This window comes from Rhinatrema bivittatum, chromosome 2 (assembly GCF_901001135.1).
Source record: "Rhinatrema bivittatum chromosome 2, aRhiBiv1.1, whole genome shotgun sequence".
Classification (NCBI taxonomy): domain Eukaryota; kingdom Metazoa; phylum Chordata; class Amphibia; order Gymnophiona; family Rhinatrematidae; genus Rhinatrema; species Rhinatrema bivittatum.
In genome coordinates this window covers 122,673,801-122,696,222 of record NC_042616.1, presented here as the reverse complement: position 1 = coordinate 122,696,222, position 22,422 = coordinate 122,673,801, and the positions used below count along the sequence as shown (strand labels likewise).

At 44.7% G+C, this 22,422-nt stretch overlaps 1 long non-coding RNA gene across 5 annotated transcripts in view; it reads right to left on the bottom strand.

The window, feature by feature from the left end:
• Positions 1–22,422, bottom strand: part of LOC115084134 — a 311,664-nt gene that overhangs the window by 34,595 nt on the left and 254,647 nt on the right. The window contains exon 1 of one of the 5 annotated variants that reach the window (XR_003854478.1): positions 16,720–16,845. The exons of the other annotated variants lie outside the window; for them this stretch is intronic. This is a non-coding gene — a long non-coding RNA (uncharacterized LOC115084134). Of the gene's footprint in view, positions 1–16,719; positions 16,846–22,422 lie in introns of those variants that run through there. 5 annotated transcript variants of the gene reach the window in all.

The window sequence follows — 22,422 nt, the reverse complement described above, 5'->3', positions numbered from 1 at the left end:
TCTTGCTGGCCCTGTACACAACTGCTCAACCTAAGGGGAACAAGGGCTGGTATAGGTGAAGCTCCAGTTGGGCCTCTGCCACAGGCATCTCTGCTAGCTGATAGTGGGGACTTACAGGGCTCCTCCCTGCAGGTTGCATCAACTCCACTACATTCCAAGGGTCTATGCCTGCAACAGAGGAGGCAACATCACTGAGTCATTATACTGCATGGAACTTGACCCACACTGGAGGAGGCAGTAAGTCTAAACTCCTGACCCCACCAAAGGAGGCAACAGCTAGCCCAAATTCTGCCTGTGCCACAGGAGGATGCAACAGCCTTGCTGATCTGGGCTAAAAATGAGCAAGACCCTGGTTCCTGTGTAGGAGTCAAAGGAAATTGAACTGTTATTGCCCTGGAGCCTTAATAAAGGGAAAGTAAGGACTTTGAAGTTGACATTATCATCCATCTGGGAACGAACATCCTTGCTTGAAACAGCATCCAACAGAAAGATTTCCAGACTCCAGATTGTTGCCTTTTCAGAAGTGTTTCCTGTTCATGGAACGGGAAGGAGAGGCTAAGCCATATAGAAAACTTCAATGCATGGTTCAAAACCTGGTGTAAGGAAGAAAGTTTTGGCTGTATTAGGGGGTAGGGCAATGTATGGAACAGTAAAAGGCTCTATGTCAAAGATTGCTTATATCTGTCTGTGGCAGGAAAAAGGATCTTAAGTGAAAAATTCAAGTCATATGCCATAAGGCATTTAAACTAGAGGATGGGGTGACAGAAGGAAATTGGAATGTCACCCCTGACAACTCCAAAAAGTGGATGAAAAAATTAATAAAAATCAGATGAATACAGCAAAAAAGATGTCCAAGAAGAGCAGTAAGCTGAGGGAAATGCTCGTAGTCTACACAATGAAATACCAGACCTGCAGGCTCTGATTGTGGAAGTGGACTTGGACATCATTGCTGCTACAGAGACATGGTTCACTGAGTCTCATGATTGGGATACGGCCAAACTGGGCTACATCTTATTAAGGAAGGGCAGAAAGGACAGGAAAGGGGTAGGAGTAATACTTAATGACAAAAATTATATCCAAGTAATTGAAATGCAAGGGACATGGGGTAGGGAAGAAGCATTGTGGGCTGTCCTAAAAATATGAAGATGGTGCTTCTATTTACATTGGTGGTCTACAGGCCTCCGATTCAGACATAATTTCTGGTCAGAGATTGCTACATTTTTGCGGTTCGTGGACAGGCCCCGTGAGCTGCAGCATTCGTTTCTGATGCTGCATGGCATAAGCAGGCCCCAGCTCAGATGTTCCTTCCGACACTCTCTTCCTTGCCATGCTTGGCCCCTCCCAGCAATTTCCATAGGCGTGTGTGTGTGGCACATGTTGCATCTTAAAAGGCAGAGGTGGGAAAATAGACTTTTGTGCCTGCTGATGACATCACCTGCTCCGGGTATAATAGTCCACCATAGACTCCCAGCAGATGCCTCAGTAACGGGTCGCCTGCATCTTGTGTGTGTTATGAGTTGCTGCTTCCTGACTACTGCTTTTCTGATCCTGTGCCTGCCTTGTCTCTCCAGCCCAACCTGCCTTGTCTCTCCAGTCCAACCTGCCTCATCTTATCCAGCCTTTGCCTCCCTGCCTGCCCTGCGGTGTCAGTCCTTTTTCCTGACTCCTAAACCTGACCTTAGACTGACTTCTGGATCTGACCCTAGCCAAGAATTTGACTGCTCTTGGTTACTGACTGCCTTTGATCTTGCCTGGATACTGAACACTCTTGCCTGCTGCCTATCACTGACCCTTGCCTGGACATTGACCCTTCTAGTTTGCTGCCCACCTTTGACCCTGGACCTTTACCTACACCACTACCATAGAGACTGTTGCCTAAGGCCTTTCAGCCCCTGGAACCAAGGGCTTAACCCAAGGGGAAAGGGGTTGTTAGAGGTGAAGCTCTTGAACCATTTCTTCTTTGCATAGCTCCATCAGCTGTTGGTGAGTATTTTATTTATTTATTTAGCAGTTTTTTATACCGACCTTCATAGTAGATAACCATATCGGATCGGTTTACATTTTAACAAAGGGTAAAAACTGAGGTAACAATTCTGGTAAATAATAGATAACAAAGGAAAAGGAATAAGTCAAAGTTACAATCAACAAGGTATGGAAAACTTGGAGGCTTAAAGGCTTAAAGTAGTACCTACAGGACTGACCCCCTAGGCTGATTCAACCTCACCACAGCCACAATGGTCCATGAATCTTACAATTTGCTGAGGCCAAGGACCCAGTGGTCCTGACCTTGCTCCAGGCTATACCTAGTCTGTCTCAATGTATCCAAGAACAGCAAGGGGTTCTGAACCTGGTGACTGCAGTCCTGAAGAAGCTTACATACTGCATGGACATCTTGACCCCTGCACTGGTTCCACTTCCAGTGACTCAGCTTCCCACTAGCTTGGTTCCATCCCCAAGACCAATTTCTCAACTCCTTTTGCTTCCTTGATATCAGGGTGATCCCAAGGAATACCACTGCTTCATTAACCAATGTTGCAGTTCACTCTCTTCCCTACTGACTGGTCTAAGATGACCTACTTCCTGTTGCTGCTCAGTGTCACTGTATTGGTTTGAGTGTATCCTCTATGGGATCATGACGATCCTCTATTCTAGAGTCTTTCTGATTTCCTCCAGCAGTGTAAGCTTGTATTTGAAGAGCTGGATCAAGCTTCTTTGTCAGCAGCGGTCATCTTCTGGTTTCAGCAGGGTTCCCAATCCCTTTGGGAGTATGCAATAGAATTTTGGACACTTACCTCCGAACTGCACTGGGGGAAAGATAATCTCACTGCCATCTTCTGGCATGGTCTCTTTAGGAGAATCAAAGTTGAACTGGCTGGGCGAGATGTTCCTCCTTCATTAGGTGCCTCAGTATCCTTGGTTAGACCTGTTGTTCACTACTTTCAAGAAAGGGTTCTGGAAACTAAGTGCACCTGGTGAGAGGCAGCATTAGTTCTGTGTTTTAAATGCCCTCTTGTTCTTGCTTCTTTTGACTCTCCAGAGGGCAGAATCAAACTTTCCCTGGAGTAAAAGCTTCGATGAAGGCAGTGAGGCCTATATTTATATTGTGTGGCTGTGGGCACATGGCATCCCGATGCCTAGAGGAGTCGAGAAACTCCCATTCCTAGGCTTGACTGGGGAGGCAAACCTAGGCTGGACACAATCTCCCCATAATTGCTGGTTCCCATTGCAGTCTCCACTGAAAATGGTCAGTTCCATATGGAAGCATTTCTAGATTCTGGAGCAGGCAGGAACTTTATTGATCAAGCCCAGATCCACCAGCACTGGATTCCAAACATCATTTACATTTACATTTATTAAAAATTTATTAGTCACCTAATACAGAAAAGACCTTGGCAATGTACAGAAGAAAACATTCATAAAATCAAATAATACACACTAGACAATAACAAAATAAAAAATAGTTTATTACAGGAACCTGTGATGATAAGGAAGCTAAAAACTAACCCCAATCAAAAGTAAGCTTACCTAAACAGGAAGGTTTTTAGCAAGCTTCTGTATGTCTTTAAGTAATTGCACAATCTAAGTTCCATAGGGACCATCCAGTAACTATTTCCTTTGTCTATGGGGAACCCTTCCCAGTCCAGCTTACTGAAATAATTGTTCCACTCTCTCTTTGCACCGGCCTTGTCTACCAGGAAACCATCTCTTGCCATGTGCTCCCTCGGACCGTGAATCCAGTCATCCTGGGGTTACCCTGACTACATCAGCACCAGTCGAATATTAATTGGGAGTTTTTCCTTAGACATTCCTTCCAAACCCTCTCCTGGAGGCACCCCTATTCAGATAGGTTTTCAGGATTGCCAGATAAGTTAGGTTTGGAAACATTGTGTCTCCAATGTATGCAAATCTACCTCATACATATTCATTAGGGATAGTCTGAAAACCTTGCCATAGAGAAAGATGAGAAAGGTATCAGCATTAATGGAGAGCTATACATGCCTGAATGCCAGGACATTAATTGATGATCAACACATCAGTCAAGATGTTCATAGCAATATAGTTTTGTTATGAGCACAAACAATAAATATGCTGCTGTTTAAATTGATAGGGAGACAAAAATATAATTATCAATCTTCTTTCAAGATAGATATTAGTTGACAGTGACAAATGTACAGCACACAAAAAGCTGATATTGATGGAGAATGGAAATGCAGTTTGTGAAAATGCTGAATGTAAGGTAATGCAGTGGATCTAAGATAAAGATACATAGGTCTAAAAGTTCTGCATTACAGCTGCTCTGGAAAATGTTCTTCTATGACATCATCACAATAATGTGAAACAGAGAAGGCTGATGAGTTGTGGATTTCCTTTTCTTTTTTATGACAGACTCATATCTACTTTTTGAAATTTTTTTCATTCTTCATGGGTTCCAGCAAAATCACATAATTCCAGTAGTTGAGATGATGACATGAATTACTTTTTTTGCCTACATTTTTAGAAAAACTTTTATAGACTATCACAATCAATAATGGCTAAATATTTTTCCCTTGGAAGGTTGAATTGAACTCCAGAGATTCTCAGCCTTTAGATTCAGTAAACATAATTCATCAGTTGCCACACCCTCCATCAGGGTCAATATTTTCCATCATTGAAAAGACAGATAGTATAAGAACATAATATAAGAAGTTGGCATACTGGGTCAGACCAAGGGTCCATCAAGCCCAGCATCCTGTTTCCAACAGTGGCCAAACCAGATTACAAGTACCTGGCAAGTACCCAAACATTAAATAGATCCCATGCTTCTAATGCTAGAAATAGTAGTGGCTATTCCATAAGTCAGCTTGGTTGATAACATTTAATGGACTTCTCCTTCAAGAATTTAATCAAATGTTTTTTAAACCCATCTACACTAATGGCACAAACCATATCCTCTGGCAACAAATTCCAGAACTTAATTGTACTTTGAGTGAAAAATAATTTTCTATGATTTGTTTTAAATGTGCTACTTGCTAATTTCATGGGGTGCCCCCAATCTTATTTAGCCCTTTCATGATTTTATAGACCTCTATCATATCTCCCCTCAGCCATCTCTTCTCCTAGCTGAAGAGCCCTAACCTCTTTAGCCTTTCCTCATAGGTGATCCATTCCATCCCATTTATCATTTAAAACTGTACACAGTACTCAATGTGTTCTCACAATGAAGCGATAAAGACGCATTATGACATTTTCCGTTTTATTCACCATTCCCTTCCTAGTATTCTGTTTGCTTTTTTTGACTGCTGCAGCACACTGAGCTGATGATTTCAATGTATTATTCACTATGTCAACTAGATCTCTTTCCTGGGTTGTAGTTCTTAATATGGAACCTAACATTGTGTAACAACACTTACATTTGTCCACATTTTTTAGCATGGCCTGCGCCATGTTAAAAAATGGTGCAGGCCATCCATTGCTCCTACCATGTGACAGGGGCTGGCCAATGGCACCAATAGCCCCTGTCACATGGTAAGGGCAAAGGGCCATCGGCACCATTTTGATTAGTGGCAGCCGATAGCCCGAGAGGGGGAGATCACTCCCGGGACCCCGCTGGACCACCAGGGACTTTTGGTAAGTCTTGGGGGGGGGGGGGTCGGGCAAGTCTTGGAGGGGTTGCAATTAATTCAATTTGAAGGGTTGGGAGGGGTTTGGGTTTTTTTTTATGTGCCCTTTCTCCCCCCCCCCCCAAAAAAAAAAATGATAAGAAAATCACATGAAATTTTATGGGGTTTCCTATCGTTTGGTGCCCCCCCCCCCCCCCGAAATGCGACAAAATAGGAAACATTGTCTATATTTCCTATTTTGTCGCAAATGAATGCACGTCCCTATATTCATCTTCTCATTCACTGTGCAAAATTTAGAATTATATTTCTATCAGAATTGTGACTCTCCCTCATTTTTTCAGCAAACTTCTCTCACAAGCGTCTCAGGATAGTACATTTTCTCTTTTAGTTTCCTATCACATTTAGGGCCAGATCTTAAAATCTATGCCCGGTTTTATAACATGCTCGCGCTACCGCACGCATGTTATAAAATCCAGGCTAAGCGCGTGCAAGGGGGTGCACACATGTGCACCTTGCATGCGCCAAGCCTGAGGGGAGCCCTGATGGCTTTCCCCGTTCCCTCCGAAATCGGAGCGGCCTCAGAGGGAACTTTTTTTCGGCCACCCCACTACCTTCCCCTCCCTTCCCCTATCTAATCCACCCCCCCAGCCCTAACTAAATCATCCCCCTACCTTTATTTCAAAAGTTATGCCTGCCCGAGGCAGGCGTAACTTGCGCGCGCCGGCTCGCTATCCCCCAGCACAGGCCGCTGTGCCGGGGATTTGTCCCCACCCCCGGACCACCCCGAACCACCACCATGCCCCCAGACCCACTCCTGGACCGCCTCTGACCCCCAGACCCACCCTCGGACCGCCACCACGCCCCCCAGACATGCCCCCTCTCTGCCCCTTTTTCGAAGCCCCGTGTCTTGCGTGCGCAAATAGGCTTGGAGCGCAGGGGCAGATTTTCTCAAGTTACGCACGTAGCCTTTGAAAATCTGCCCCTTAATGTTGCAATCTTTGTTCAAATTCATAGTCAAATGCTCACAGACCAATGTCTTTTATCATTCAATCAACTCTTCACAAATTTCTTAGTCTTCTGCTTCTATTTAAAGAATGTAGGGTGAATACACTTTCACTGTGATTTCTGTATCACACACAGCAAATCCATTTTTCCTGGCTGAACAGGTACCGGTGCTTGTTACTGCCAAATTCCAAATGGTTAAAAAATGTTCCTTTGCACGCTCTCTTTCTCAAAGTATCTCCAAACAGTTATTTTCTCTTAAATTTCCTGAGATCTTGAATTGCTGTAGCCCAAGTTAATACACATAGCTTATCTTTCGCTAACACAGATCAAATTAACAAAACAAATCTTCCTCTCATAACTTTGCAAATAGAAGGTACTCACACTGTGCCTCTCATCTCTAAAAAAGAGCTGTTTCCCCCTCAAAGGCTGGCTCTGTTTCTCTTCCCAAATGATCAGCGTGTCCTCTGAGCTATTTGTCCCTGCCTGCAAATGGCTTCTTTTCCTATACAACCTGTCAGCCTCAAATGTTTGTTTGCTTTGTCCCTGTGCTGGCTCTGCATTTATGCTCTGTTTACTGGTGTAACTTATGCACGTATTTGCTGCATAAGTTACCTGCAATGTTATAAATTACCCTCCAATAGGCTAATGCAATAAGCTGAGGATTAAAAAAAAACCTGTGCACTGTTTTCCAGCATTCATTTATAACTCTCAGGTAAAAAAAAAAAAAAAATTAACTCTTGATGCAGAAAGCTGATGTTATGCAAATGCATCAGGAGATAAAAACAAGCAAAAACTATAAAATGTGCATTCGGCATTGGTTGGATGCAAATTTTAACTCAGTAATGTGGGTGAGGCATCCTGGTAGGGAGAGAAGACAAGTGGATCCCTCCTGACTCCCATTGGATCACTTCAAACAAGATGAAAAACAATCACTCTAATCAGAGTAATTCTCCATTTTCCAATCTGTATATAAAAGTTATTTTTATAGCAATAGTATGTTGAGACTGCTATTTTCCCTTCTTTTCCAGGTGCCTGTTCTTAATCTGGGTAAGTGGCGGCTGTCACCACTGTCACTTAGCCAGATACGTTGGTACTTATGTGGGTATCTGGCACGGTTCATCGCTAATTAGCTGCATAAATACTTATCTGGCTAACTAGTGGTAATCCACACTAGATACCTGGTTAAGTACCAGCTTATCCAGCTAAGGCCTAGATTCACCATTCTGCATTATTTATAGCAGAATGATAAGCTGCACGAAAAAAAAGGGGGCGGGGTGAAGTTGTGCAGCCAGCCACGTCGCAGCGGTGCATTTTTGCCCGCCACAGTTGCAGCCAGGCCACACAGTTTCGCACCCATTGTATCACGGGAAAAGGTGGAGTTACTTCCCGCGGTGCTGCGGGCGATAATGTAGAAAACATTATCGCCCGTAGTGCTGCCGGGACATAACTCCACCCAAACCCCACCCATGCTCCTCCCCTTCCTCTAATTTGCATTCCATCGCGGTTTGATGAATGACCCTGTAAGTGACAGCGGCTTGCCAGATAGGCGGATAGATCGGTACTTATCTGGCTAAGTAGCGGCAACTTCTGCTGTTTATCTGGATAAAGCACAAGCACCTGGAGAAGAGTAATGCTTAATGACTTCATCTTATTTGAAGTGACTCAGTGGGAATTGGGAGAGCTCCGGTTTTCTTCTCTTCCTGCAAGCATGCAGGAATTGCAGTATTTTAGACTTTTTACAAATGGTTTAAAGTGCTTTTAAGTACCAGCGCATTAGTGCTGGAAACAACTTGAGCTCTGGACCCGGAGTTAAGTTTCCAATGCTGAGAAAAGCGCACTGATCAGATGCAGTCTCTCTATATCAGGAAGTAGTGCTTAATGCCCTCATTTGCATAGAATTTCCATGTGAGGACGCTAAGCATTACTCCTGTTTGGAAATGCACATTTTCTGTGCACAAAACTCCTTGCTTTGTTGGCAGTAACTTTTGCGCACAGAAATTCAGGCAGAATGGTGCGTTCGGCTCATCGCATCTATCTGCATTGGCCTTTAAGAGAATAATTTACAAATAGGCCGATACAGTAAGGAGCGGTAGGAAGAGCTGCGTTAGTGCCGGGCGCACCCGCGGTTGCCGCACGCACAGTCCGGCTCACCTACTGCTCGATACTGTATTTAAATAGCTTGCAAATGCAAGCCGCGTCCAAGAAGCGTCCGTGAAGCATTAGGCCCGCGCAACCCATTTTACTGTATAGAGCGCTATACAGTATCCTGGGTGTGTTGGCCTAATGCTTCACGGACACGCTGGTATCTGTCATTTCAAATGTCATTTCAAATGACATTTGAAATGACAGGTACCAGGAAGTGGACGGTTCTCCTACGCTTGGGATTGCCAGTCTCTCTCCCCTCCTCCCGAAACAAGGCGCAGGGAGTGGGGGAGAGAGGACTGGTGAAACAACATATAAAGTGTAAAGTGTAAAGCAACGAAGCGACTTACTTTTCTTGCAGCCCTCCTCCAGAGACGGACCACGGCTCCCCTGCCTCCCGGGGGGCAGCCGGTGAAAGCGGCTTCCATTGGTCCCCCGCGCAGGTCCCGGTTCTCCTGGCTCTCGATGATGTTCCAGCAGGTACTCCGCGGCGCGGTTCGGGCTCTCGGCTCCAATGGCTAGAGCCAGCGAAGTGCATGACGTAACGGCATGAGCGAAGTGAAGCGTACTTTCATTGGCTTGAGCGCCCGTCAATTTGGGTGCTCAAGCCAATGAAAGCACATGGACGGGCAGGCGTGATGTCACGGCGTGTGTCATGCATGCCCGTCCATGTGCTTTCATTGGCTTAAGCGCCCGTCAATTTGGGCGCTCAAGCCAATGAAAGCACATGGACGGGCGAGCGTGACGTCACCCCGCCCGTCCATGTGCTTCATTGGCTTGAGCGCCCATATTGACGGGCGCTCAAGCCAATGAAAGCCCATGAACAGGCGGGCGTGACGCACGCCGTGACGTCACGCCCGCCTGTCCATGTGCTTTCATTGGCTTGAGCACCCGTCAATTTGGGCACTCAAGCCAATGAAAGTACGCTTTGCTTCGCTCACGCCGTTACGTCAGGCACTTCGCTGGCTCTAGCCATTGGAGCCGAGAGCCCAAACCGCGCCGCGGAGTACCTGCTGGAACATTATCGAGAGCCAGGAGAACCGGGACCTGCACGGGGGACCAATGGAAGCCGCTTTCGCCGCTGACTGCCCCCTCCAGAGCCGGCAGAGAAGGCTGAAAGGGCTGAAAAAGCAACAAAAGGTAAGGTGGTACATGTCAAGTCGCTTCGGGAGGAGGGGATTTTAGGTTTTTAGGTTTCCTTTTGGGGGAAAGTTTGCCGTCTACCCTTACCCCTACCTCTAACGCAGGGGTAGGGGTAGGCAGTAAATTACTAGGTTAAACGTGTGGCAAAACTGCAGGTTAAAAAAGCGATAGTCGGGGCGGGCGTTACTGTATGGGAGGGAATAGCTAATTCGATCGTTTACATCTAATATACATGCTGCGGGCGGAAGGGGTTACCCGGTGATTTAAAGAGGCAGTAAGAATGGGTTAAAGGGGATAGTGTATCGCGGGTTGTACTAACTCGGCCGAAAAGTGAGTAGAAAGCGGGTTAGAAGCAGGGTAACCGCGGCCGCACTTTACTGTATTGACCTGAAAGTGAATTCTGTGGGTAAAGTAGTGCTGTACCCAGAGAAATGGCCATTTAGAAAATTGGATGACCAATATGCACATAAAATTACACACATACACACTGTCTGAGAATACTTATACACGCATAGGGGAGAGGTGTTCCAGGGGGCAGAATCTGGCTAGGGTTGGAACTTACATGTATAGTTTTTGATTTTAAAAAGTATGCACATAAAGGGCTGGATTTTAAAAGGGTTACTTGTGTAAATGCGGAGGGTTTATGTGCATAACCGGCCTTACGCGCGCCATGCCTATTTTAAAAAGGCCTGGCGACACACGTAAAACCCCGGGACACGTGTAAGTCCCAGGGCTTTACAAAAGGGGCAGGGTGGGGTGGGGCGTAGGTGGGGTTGGGTATTCTGGGGCAGAGCGGGGGCGGGACCAGAGGTCTCCGACATAGCAGCCATTGCCGCTGTGTTGGAGGATCACGTGCTGGCAGGCTGCCGGCTGGCAGGCTGCCGGCCCAGAGGCAGGCGCAAAAGGTAAGACAAGAGTCGAGGGGGGGGGGGGGGTTAGAGTAGGGCTAGGGGGGAAAGGTTAGGGGAAGGGGTGGGAAGGTTAGGTTAGGTTAGGGGGAAGGAAAGTTCCCTTCCAGGCCGCTCGGAGGAAGGCAACACGGCTCGGCGCACACAAGGTGCACAACTGTACACCCCCTTGCTCTCGCCGACCCAAGATTTTAAAACATGCGTGCACCTGTGCGGGCATGTTATTAAATCGGGCGTACATGTGCGCGCGCTGGGTAGCGCGCGCACATGTAGGCCGCACACACTTCTTTTAAAATCTACCCGAAATTGTTTTAGCAAATTGTGTGTATGTGATTTTGCTGGGATACATTTCAAACTTACATGTGTAAGTTTGTTTTGAAAATTGGTATAAATTGAGTGTATAACAGCCCACAAATATATAGAGACTGTTATATCATTACCTCCAGGGATCGTAACTTTCAAATGGGTACATATATATGTTTGTGCGGTGGTGCATGCCTAGAGACATGACAATATTATAATGTGCATCTAATTTTAAGCTTGTGTGCGCCCAACAATATAAGCTGGGTTTGAGCCATGCAAGGGCGGGAATTTTATAACAGGCACATGTCCACGCCATGACCAGTCTCACCAGTCTAGAGCAGGGTCCTCCATAGCCCCCTGGTTCTTTAGCCAGACCTCTTAAACCCCTCACAAATTCCTGGAAATAATGTATTCATTAGCTTTGTATATACCACTTTAAAGCAGATTACCTATCCCCAGAGGGCTTACAATCTAATTTTGTACCTGAGGCAACAGGGGGTAAAGTGACTTGCCCAAGGTCACAAGGAGCCATCGTGGGATTTGACCCCTGGTTCGTAGCCTGCTGCTCTAACCTCCTCCGTAGCTGGGCGGGGGTGCGTGCCCAGGAGTAGGTACTTGTGTGATCATCTCTTGGCCCCACCACGCCCTTACCACACCACGATTTTGGCTGATATGAGATGTGCGCACATCGGCACTTGCGTGCACATCTGGGCCTCTTATAAAATTAGGTAGATGCGCACTAGTGCCAGATGCTCCCTCAGCTTTTAAAATTTATCTTTAAGAGAACAATGTTAAAATGTATCTATTTATTTGCCAGCATTTAATATTCTGCTTTTTGCCAGCTATGGTCTCAAAGTGGATTACAGACAATTTAAGAACTTAAACAGGTACAGTATAATAATAGTCAGTCTCCTTAACACTATGTGCCATTGTAATGGCAATTTACCCAGGAAAATCGTGATTTTTCTGGTTAAATTGACTACATAGTAACATATGGATGATGGCAGAAAAAAAAAAAAAGCGGGCCATCTAGTCTGTTCAGCAAGCTTCCCATGTTAGTAACTGCTGCTCCGTTCAGGTTTCTCCCAGTTTCTATTGAGGGTAGTAACTGTCACCCAGTGCAGGTTACCTTCATTCATTCTATTAAGGGTAGTAACTGCTGCTCCATGCAGGTTACTCCCATGCCTTATGTGAAAGATAGCAATAAAGCTGTTTGAAAATTGTTAATCTTGAATGCAGGTAAAACTAGAAGCATTGTTCTACAATGTGTTTATTTTTATCCACATTGTTCAAAGGTATTTCTAAGGTGGGGATAGATTGGGGGAGGTAATAATTCATGTAGCTTTAGATTTTCTATATGCAACTTGAAGCAATTTGCAGTATACATATCATAAATAAAATCACATTCATAAGTATTATAAAATCATAATCAAATCGTAAGCAAAACATATACCAATACAGTTAGTCTCATGTTCCTCTAAATTGCCACATATTAACCCCAAAATATAATCATGTTGATATCACCCACTCTTAACTGTGCTGTCTTACCTTTCCTCTTGAGAATTCATATTTTCCTATAAATTCATTCTGTTGCTCAATGACTTCCTACCTTTTGATCTTTAGTCCCACCATCTGATAGATATGGATATCAAAGGTCTCCTCCCTTCCTTCTGATCAACTATTGCTTATCCAGATATGTCTGTCAAAATAACCATTCCTTTTTTGTTTTTCTAAAACTACGTGTAGTCTTTTTTGCAGTTGCAACTTCTCAGGCAGACTGTTTCACGATAATGGTACCATGATGGAAAAGGCTCTTCCTCTTGTTTTCTTTTATTGGGCTCTTTCTGAGGTTACCAACAAATCCTTTTCTGCCATACGAGGCTGATGCCTTGGCACATAGCCCTTGTGTTTATCTTACAGATAACTAGGTTCCAGTCCCCTCATGGCTTTATATGTAGCATGATTATCTTGAACCTTTCCTATGCCTCTGTCACACATGGGGTTGTGAGCTCTTGTACTGCTGTTGATATGGTACTACCCAGCTCATGGGCTATGCAGGCAGTGGCAGACGTGCTCCAGGCTGGAGTGTAGTAGGACTGCTTCAGCTGTACCAATCTCTTCCCCCACTGATTGAGCCTTTGAGTTCTCAGGCCAGCAGGACTTAGAAGAATGTCCACAAAATGGAGTAGCAGTCAGAAGGTCAAGGCAGGCAGCAGGCCTGCAAAGTCGGTGACCGTGCCAAGGATCGAGGCGAGTGGCAGTCAAGCAAAGTCACAGGTAGTATAGTTCAAACTGGCAACTGGAGATCAATCCAAGAAGAACAGGAAAGAGGCAGGAGACAAGAAGAGAAGGGTGGACAGGACCGGGCAGGACAGACAGGAACTAGAGGCAAGGCAAGGAACCGGAAATGAGGCAAAGAACCAGAGGCAAGGTAAGGAACTTGAGGCAAGACAAGGAACTGGAAGCAAGGCAAGGAACTGGAAGCAAGGAAAAAAAACACTAGCGATAAGGCGCAGGAGGTCTTGTGGCTGAGGTGTTTGAATGCTGCACTGCTGGTGTTTAAGTACCCCGAGCTGGAAGATGCCATCTGAGTGCACCAAGGAGCAATTCCCACTGCTGGCTTTTTATGAAGGGGGCATGTGCATGTACTACATGTGCCTAATGTAGATTATGGTGGCAGTGGCGACAGCATCAGCAGTGGCAGCATAGACAACCTGAGAAGTAAGGGTGCGCTGGCTGCAGGATGGGCACCGTGGTCGGCGAATCATTAAATCCTCTATAAGTAACCAATGTTGGGATACATAATCCCTCATCTTGTGCAACCTATAATTCTAGTGGGGATATTGTGGAAAATTTGTAACCATTTGCGTTGCTTTGGAGGCAAGCCAATATATCCTGCATTACAATTGTTATGCCCGTCGGTCGCAGACGGCTGCGACCACTGTTGCTCACCTCTCTTTACACTTCCCTGTCTCCATGGGGTAGACTGGCAGCCTCCGCCAGCTGCCGACGGCTTGCCTACCACTCCCAGGCCTCCTGGGGCGGCACGGATGCCACCGACCACCATCTTGCCATCAGCATCCATTGGGCGCGCGCGCACGGGCCAGTCTTAAGCACATCGTGGCAGGAACCTCGGAGGCAATCCCTCCGGATGATGTCATCCCTTCAGAATATTTCACCCAGCTGGCCCTGCTTACGGACGACTTGACAAAGAGATCCATTCTTGCTAAATCCGCCTCACTCTCAGAGGACCTGTGTTCCAGTTCCTGCTTCCTAGCGTAGGCATCTCGGGTACCCGCTCCTCGGGACCCTCTTCTTGTCTTCGGCTATCCGCTCCTCAGAGGGCCTGACGCCTGGGACTCTGCCTGCCCCATTACCCGGGGTTCCCTGGAACCATCGCTACTCTCTTCGTGAGTACCCTGCTCTGTGGACCACTTCCTGTTCTACCGAGGACCTCTCTGGCGTACCCCGCTTTGCAGACCATTACCATCTCTACGGAGGTCTCCCTCGGACGTACCCCGCTCTGTGGGCCTGTACCAACTCTACTGCAAACCTCATTGGTGTTATTTATTTATTTATTTAACAGTTTTTTATACCGACCTTCATAGTAAATTACCATATCGGATCGGTTTACAGTTTAACAAAGGGAAAAACTAGAGTAACAAATTCAAGTAAACGTGTTCCCCGCTCTGCGGACTGCTATCACCGATACTGAGGACCCTCACTGGTGTACTCCGCTCCGCAGACCATTACCATCTCTTCTAAGGACCTCATCGGTGTACCCCGCTCTGCGGACCACTATCGTCTCTACTGAAGACCTCATCGGTGTACCCCACTCTGTGGACTATTACCAACTCTATGGAGGTATTCCCTTTGGGCATCCCCCATTCCACCGACCCTGTGTCTCTGGGTCTGTGTGACCTCCTCGCTGGCACCCTCCGCTCCGCCGTAGTGCCTCTTTTAATAAAGACTCTAGACTGATACTGTGTCTGACGTTACTGAGACCTCGCCTCCCAACAGTGAGGCTCACGGAGCTCCTCCTCTGGGTGGTAAGATGTCTTACCTCGGCCCAGGGCTCACATACTAATAGAATCCTAACAACAATAATCCAGTCTAGACAACAAAAGAGACTGGGCCACTGTAATCATATATTCATGGGCAATTCTCAATTGAATAAATAATACTTGGGTAACTGTGACAATATGGATACCCATTATTAATTTGGTATCTAGCCTAAATGCCCTACTTTTTTGCTCCATGTTAATGTTGTTATTCGGCTTTTTTTGTTGTTCCATACATATGAGGGTCCCAGTTGCCTACCCACAGTGCCTCTGACTTGGATGCATGCTATTTCTGACACTTTTTATTAAGAGCATGCCAAATCTTTTTGCACTAGTTAAATGGCATGTTAACTTGCCCATTAATTTTTTTTGCAAGTCCGTCCAGAAATTAGTATTGCATGAGTTTTATTGTACAGGACCCTTAATGTTGAAATTTTCTCATGAAAGTAGTGAATACATTTTTCTGTGACTTTTGCTTCTTGTCATTAGATTTGCCATACTTAACATCACTCTTGATGGAACAGACTGCCCTATAATGACTCTACTTTACTGCAGTTTTGTGAACAATCTACAAGCCAAGTATTTTGCTTAAAAGTACAGTTTATTTGCTTTGTCTGACTGTCAATTATTAATAATCATGTCATTATTTCTAGAATTGTAACCAGACTTTACATATTGCAGTTAGAATTTGCCTATCAGCCTTCGCTGTCATCATCATCTGACAAAATCACTGCTTTAAATTTTCAGAAAACGTATTTTATACTTCAAAAGGCAACTTGTACAGTTAATTAAGTTCCATAAAAGATCTCCAATGCACTCCTGTCAAATATTGTAAAGAATATATTTTTTTCAGAAAAATACTTGTTTTTCCTATACAGTACATGACTCATTTCTAAGGGACCAAGCTAGCAGTTTTACCTTTTTTTTTGATTTTGATCTTTATATGTTTCCAAAAGTTCAATGTCATGCATTTGAGATGCAGAAACTCAGGGGGAAAGTATGTGATAGGCAAGGTACTGATGAGCACCAAACAGGAGCAACATCTGGAGGACATCATATACAGTATTTTGTTCTTAAGATTGCCATACTACTTCACAAGTAGGGTTGCAAACTGGCTCCAGATTTTCAGGACAAGTTGATCCAGTCCTGTTTTACTCTACTGCATACAGGTTCTTATAGTCTTGGTTTTCTTAGGGAATGCAATAGGGAAATCTGAATAAATCCCAGGATGCAATGGGGTAAAACCAGGATTGGATTAACCTGTCCTGAATATCTGGAGCCAGTTGGCAACTCTATTCACAAGGTATGTGTATCATAGGATATATACTGGAGGAATAATAAGCAGAAAAAAGAAGGTAGGTACTAATACCTCTGTACAAATAATTGGTGAGAACTCATTAAAAGTGCTGAGTCAAGTCTGGAGGCTTCATTTCAAAAGGAAAAAGACAAAGTAAAAGTTCAGAAGAATGCTATTAAAATTGTGCAGAATGAGTACCTTCAACCCAATAAGATGAAACTTACAGACCTTAATATGGATCACAATGCTTGACAGGTTACCTGCAATCGCAGAAAGGAACTCATGATGCAGATGTTCATAAAATACAGTTCCATTTCAGGAAATCTTTGAAGCAATGGGACTGAGCAGATAATCAGTTGAAGCAGGAATTAGACTTCAAACAGCAATCTCTTGAACCATTGATAAGTATTGCAGCAAATGTTATTCCATATAAAACAAAATATCAAAAAATTAATTAAGGATGACCAATGATTATAACAACTGTATCAGCAGCATACTATAAACAATGATGAGTCATAGCAATATATGAAGATCCCCATTCACTAGGGATGTGCATTAATTTAAAACAAATGGCCTATCTACGACAAATATACCATATTCATCTGATCTGTTTGCCCCTAAAAATATATGAGCAAGTCCCATGAATGAAATATATGTCATTTGTTTCATTCATTTACATTTCCCTACTAAACAGCATTGAGTGCATTAAAACAATAGTATCTGAGGCTAGGCAAGTCATGTGGGAGTTTCCATAGCAACCAGCTCTCATGCCTATGACTCAAGTGTGAGGTCAGAGGAGAACTGGGATCTGTTGTCAAGGAAATCAGACTTGCAAACAAGGGAACATATCAGAGGGAAGCATTTTTCTAAAGCAGTGAATGACTGAACTTTCCATCCTTTGTATTACAATCCCTGACTGTTTCAGTTTGCAGTTGGATTCTATCTCTCACTCCTGGAGATTTGACTCATCCTGTCTTTGAATTCTATATTACCACAGTCTTTTATATCAACAGTGCGTTGGTTCAAAATGATTAGAAATATTCTATCTGTTCTAATCCTGTTAGCTATTAGCTGCTGTCACATTGTATTAATTTGCACAGGTTTATAATTTTTTTTAAACATGTTACTGCTTTCACTGCCACTGACTTAGAGAAAAATTAGTCTTTTCAAATCCATCTGCCTTTCCCTTTGGGGAAGGCAAGGCATAGGCTGCCTGCCTGCTGTCAGTGGCTCTTTTTGCAGTGATTTATTACATTTTAAACATGTTGCTAACTAGTATAGTACCAGCGCTATAGTTGAGCTGTGACACAGTATCCAGCATACAGAGGCTGTTTTAACTCTCTGTGTCTGTATCTATTAGTGCATCCACAAAAAAGTAGAGTCTGTCTGTGCCAGTCACCACCACAGGTACAGCAGCCACTTTCATTTGTGGATTCATTTATTTTGTCGCTGCATTTACTAGCTACTACACATACACACACATACCATTCTTTGCTTTTTCTTTGTGTGTGCATCTGTGTACTGCTGTCAGTACTTACACATATACCATTATTTGCTTTTTCTTTGTGTATGCATCTGTGTGCATTGTAGTTAGCATTAGCAGAGCAAAATACTAAAATAGTTGTTCTACTGTAGTGTATTCTCTCTGAGTGTTGTTCAACCTTATACACACAAGGATCACTGTAGTTAGTCACATTAGTGTCATCATTGCGTCCCACATCTATCCATCCAACATCCTCCCAATTTTCAGAAATAAAGATTAACTGAAAATATCTTTTGTCTAGCACTGCAGAAGATACAAAAAATCATGTCAGGAAAAGAATGTGGGAAGCCTGCAGTTGTTGGTAGGGGATTTGCTAGATGAACAATAGTGAGTCCCTCAACTAAGATAAAGAGGGATTTATTTCAAATCCCAAAAGACAGCAGGAAAGATAAGCATGTCAAGCCACAAAAAGTTGAGATTTGGGGAAGATATGCCAGTTGCTCCATTAGTGTCTCGGACAGATCCTGCATTGTCAGAGGAGAGGGAAAGAGAAGGCACTGGTAGCAGCAGCCACAGCAGAGTACAACAACCAACACCCGTGCCTTTAGAAGACAGGTACAAGTAATGAAACCTAAACCACCACTAGCGCAAACCCTTAGTTCAGTTTCAGCAGAGGCCATATGATTAGCTTTGTCATTCTCTTGTGAATCAGAGCTTGATGAATCTCCCTTCAAAAGATTTTCTGAAGCAGAGATGGGAGAGGCATTAGCTGAAGACCCACTATTAGGAGGTTTAGATAGTACTGTCTGGCTTCCACTTCACTGACAAAGGAGAGAGAGGCAGGAGATCATTTTGGTGAGGGAGAGTAGGCCACACTGACAGTGCAGGAACAGAGGATGACTGAATCCTCTGTTGTAGTTCCTTAGACTCCATCTGTGACCACCCTTACTTCAGTGCCAACAGCGTCATCCACCACCAAGGATGCAGACAGAGGCAAGGGATCACAAATGCAGCCGGCTATACTTCGGTATATAAAAGAATCTAAATAAATAAATAAATAAATGAAATCTGTGATCTGGAGCCATTTTCAAATGAGGGAGGACACACATTTTGCATGTTGTAACCATTGCATAAAAGACATCAGCTGAGGGAAGCAACTAGGCCACTTAAGCAATTCTGGAATGGAGCATCACCTGAAGAAGCAGCATCTCCTTCAATATGCACCCGGGGATGGTAGTAGTAGTAGTCAGGGGACCCCCTTCTATAAGACAGAGGACACTAGTCTTTGAAAAGGGGATGAGTGTTCCTCAAGCTCCTTCTAGGACTTCAGCTCCTTCTACCAGTCAGGTGGTGGGCTGGTAGCAGCAGTCTCCAACCATAGCTAAGAAGTGACAGCCCACAATGAAGGACATGGGGTGGTGTTTGGTGGTACTGTCATGGGGAAAGAAGCAGGTAGCATCCAAAGTGGTGACAAGGACTATCTCTGAAATTATCGCTTTAGACAATCAGCCCCTGCAGGTTTTTGAGACATGGGACTCAGGCATTTGTTACAGCTTATAGCACCAAACTATAAAGTGCCCTCCAGGACCACTTTTAGCAGAAAGGTCATCCCCAATTTGTACAAACATTGTCAAAGCCATGTGCACGCACTGCTGGTGAAGGCACAGGGGAGCAGTGGATATGATAGAGGTGTTTAAAATCATGAGAGGTCTAGAACGGGTAGATGTGAATCGGTTATTTACTCTTTCGGATAGTAGAAAGACTAGGGGGCACTCCATGAAGTTAGCATGGGGCACATTTAAAACTAATCGGAGAAAGTTCTTTTTTACTCAACGCACAATTAAACTCTGGAATTTGTTGCCAGAGGATGTGGTTAGTGCAGTTAGTATAGCTGTGTTTAAAAAAGGATTGGATAAGTTCTTGGAGGAGAAGTCCATTACCTGCTATTAAGTTCACTTAGAGAATAGCCACTGCCATTAGCAATGGTTACATGGAATAGACTTAGTTTTTGGGTACTTGCCAGGTTCTTATGGCCTGGATTGGCCACTGTTGGAAACAGGATGCTGGGCTTGATGGACCCTTGGTCTGACCCAGTATGGCATTTTCTTATGTTCTTATGTGTGCATTTCACAAGTGACACATGGACATCCACAAACGCCTCCCACTCCTTCCTTTCTCTGACAGCACACTGGTGGGACCTGGCTGAGATAGGGGCAGGTAGCAGCTCCACAGGGGCAGAAGCAACAAGACGCAAGTGGGTTTTCCTGCACACTTACGTGGCGGATGGTTCCCATAACTCTGTCCATATTTTAGCAGCAATTTGAGAAATGCTGGAAGGCGGGCAGCTGGATCAGAGAGCCAGAAGTCTCATTGCAGGTTTCTTTATCACTGACAATGGCTCTAATATGGACAAGGCAGTATCCGATGGTGGATATCAGGGTGCACGATGCTTCACTCACACCCTGCACCTAGCATGAAGTAGGCCCTGGGGCTGGGTGTTAGAAAAGTTGAGGGGCTTTCAACAGGAAGAGGGAATGAGAGGCAATGTGCTGCGCTATTTAATGTCCTTGGAAAAGCAGGTCACAGAGAAGCTGTGAACTCTGACCAGAAACCCACATACATAATCGCTACATTATGCGATCCACATGTGAAAGGGATACTTGCAGTGGAGTCAAACAGCCTGACACATATGAAGAGGATGCTGACAGAGGAGGTCTGTAAGCTAGAGCACCACATGTTCAGGCAGAGGAGGGATGTAGCACAGGAGGAAGCACCCTCACTGGCCAGATTTTCAGCAGTGCAAGTCAGAGCAGCACCCCGTCATTGCCACCTAGCACACCCGCCACAGGAAAATGGAATCAATCCTCATTTCTGTCTCAGGCGATTGCTAAAGCAGCTGAGAAGAAAGATTCATGTCCAATACCACCAAAGGAGACGGCAACTCAAATGTCAGTAACACACTATCTCACTGAGACCATAGAGAACATGGAGACAGATGTGCTGTTATATTGGTCTCACAAGTCTAATATCTGGTCAGACCTAGCGAGAGTGGCTCAGCGCTATCTCTCTTGTCCACAATAAGTGTCCCCAGCAAGAGATTGTTTTCCATAGCAGGGGACATCATAAGTCCTCATTGCTCCAGGTTTTCACCACAATTGATAGAGAAGCTAGTGTTCCTAAAAATTAATCTGCCTTTGCTTGGCTATCCAGGTTTGCCATGCAAGTGGCAAGACAAATGAATGGAACATGAAGGTTGCTCTGCGATTCTGCATGTCATGCCTCAATAAAAGCAATGGGGCATACATCCAGCATCCAGCAAAATCCAGTGACTGTGATTGACTAACTGCATCTGCCTGCTCTGTCCGCAATACCATCAATTGGACCACACTTCACCAACCACATTGATGCTGCTGTCCAGGCCCGAGTTGCCAGATCGAGGACTGGAAAGGTTTGCAATGCTGAGTCCTGCTGTGTCTCCAACACTGCCAGTTGGGCCACATTTCAACCACCATATTGCTGCTCCTATCCAGCCCAGAGATTAAAGATCGAGGGCTGAAAGAGATGCTATGCAATGTCCAGCTCTGTCCCAAACACCACCAGTTGGGGCACACTACAACCACCAAATTGTTGCTGTCTCCACAGTCAAAAAGACAATTCAAGAGCCACAAAACATCAATGCTGAGTCCTGCTGAATGCTGTGTCCCCAGTACTGCCAGCTAAGGCAAACTACAACCACCAACTGCTGCTGTCTCCATGGCCAAAAAGCCAATCTAAGGGCCACAAAACAGGCCTGAGATTAAAGATCAAGGGATTTATTTATTTATTTATTTATTTTTAGTTTTTATAAACCGACGTTCCTGTATAAAATACATATCACACCGGTGTACAGTGAAATAAAACTGTCGCCACGTGGGCGGCTTACATTATAACAAATAACATTATAAATAACATTATAAATACATTTAACATTTTAACAGATAACATAGAGATTAGAGGAGATTAGAGGAGATTAGCGGAGATTACAGTAAACAATCGAGGTTGATTAGGATTCAATGATGAGCTCTTCAAGAACTTATGGACGACAGGGATGGAAGAGATGCCATGCTGTGTCCTGCTGTGTCCCCAACACTGCCAATTGGGGCACACTATAACATATATGCTGCTGCTGCCTCACCTACCCAAAAAGACAATCCAAGGGCCACAACAGAAGAATACTGTGTCTTGCTGTATCCCCAACACCACCAGTTGGGGCACACTACAACCACCACACTGATGTTTCTGTCTAGACCTGAGATGCAAGATGGAGGGCTGGAAGAAATAACTAAGCTGTATCCTGCTGTGTCTTCAACACCATCAGTTACATAAGAACATAAGAAAATGCCATACTGGGTCAGACCAAGGGTCCATCAAGCCCAGCATCCTGTTTCCAACAGTGGTCAATCCAGGCCATAAGAACCTGGCAAGTACCTAAAAACTAAGT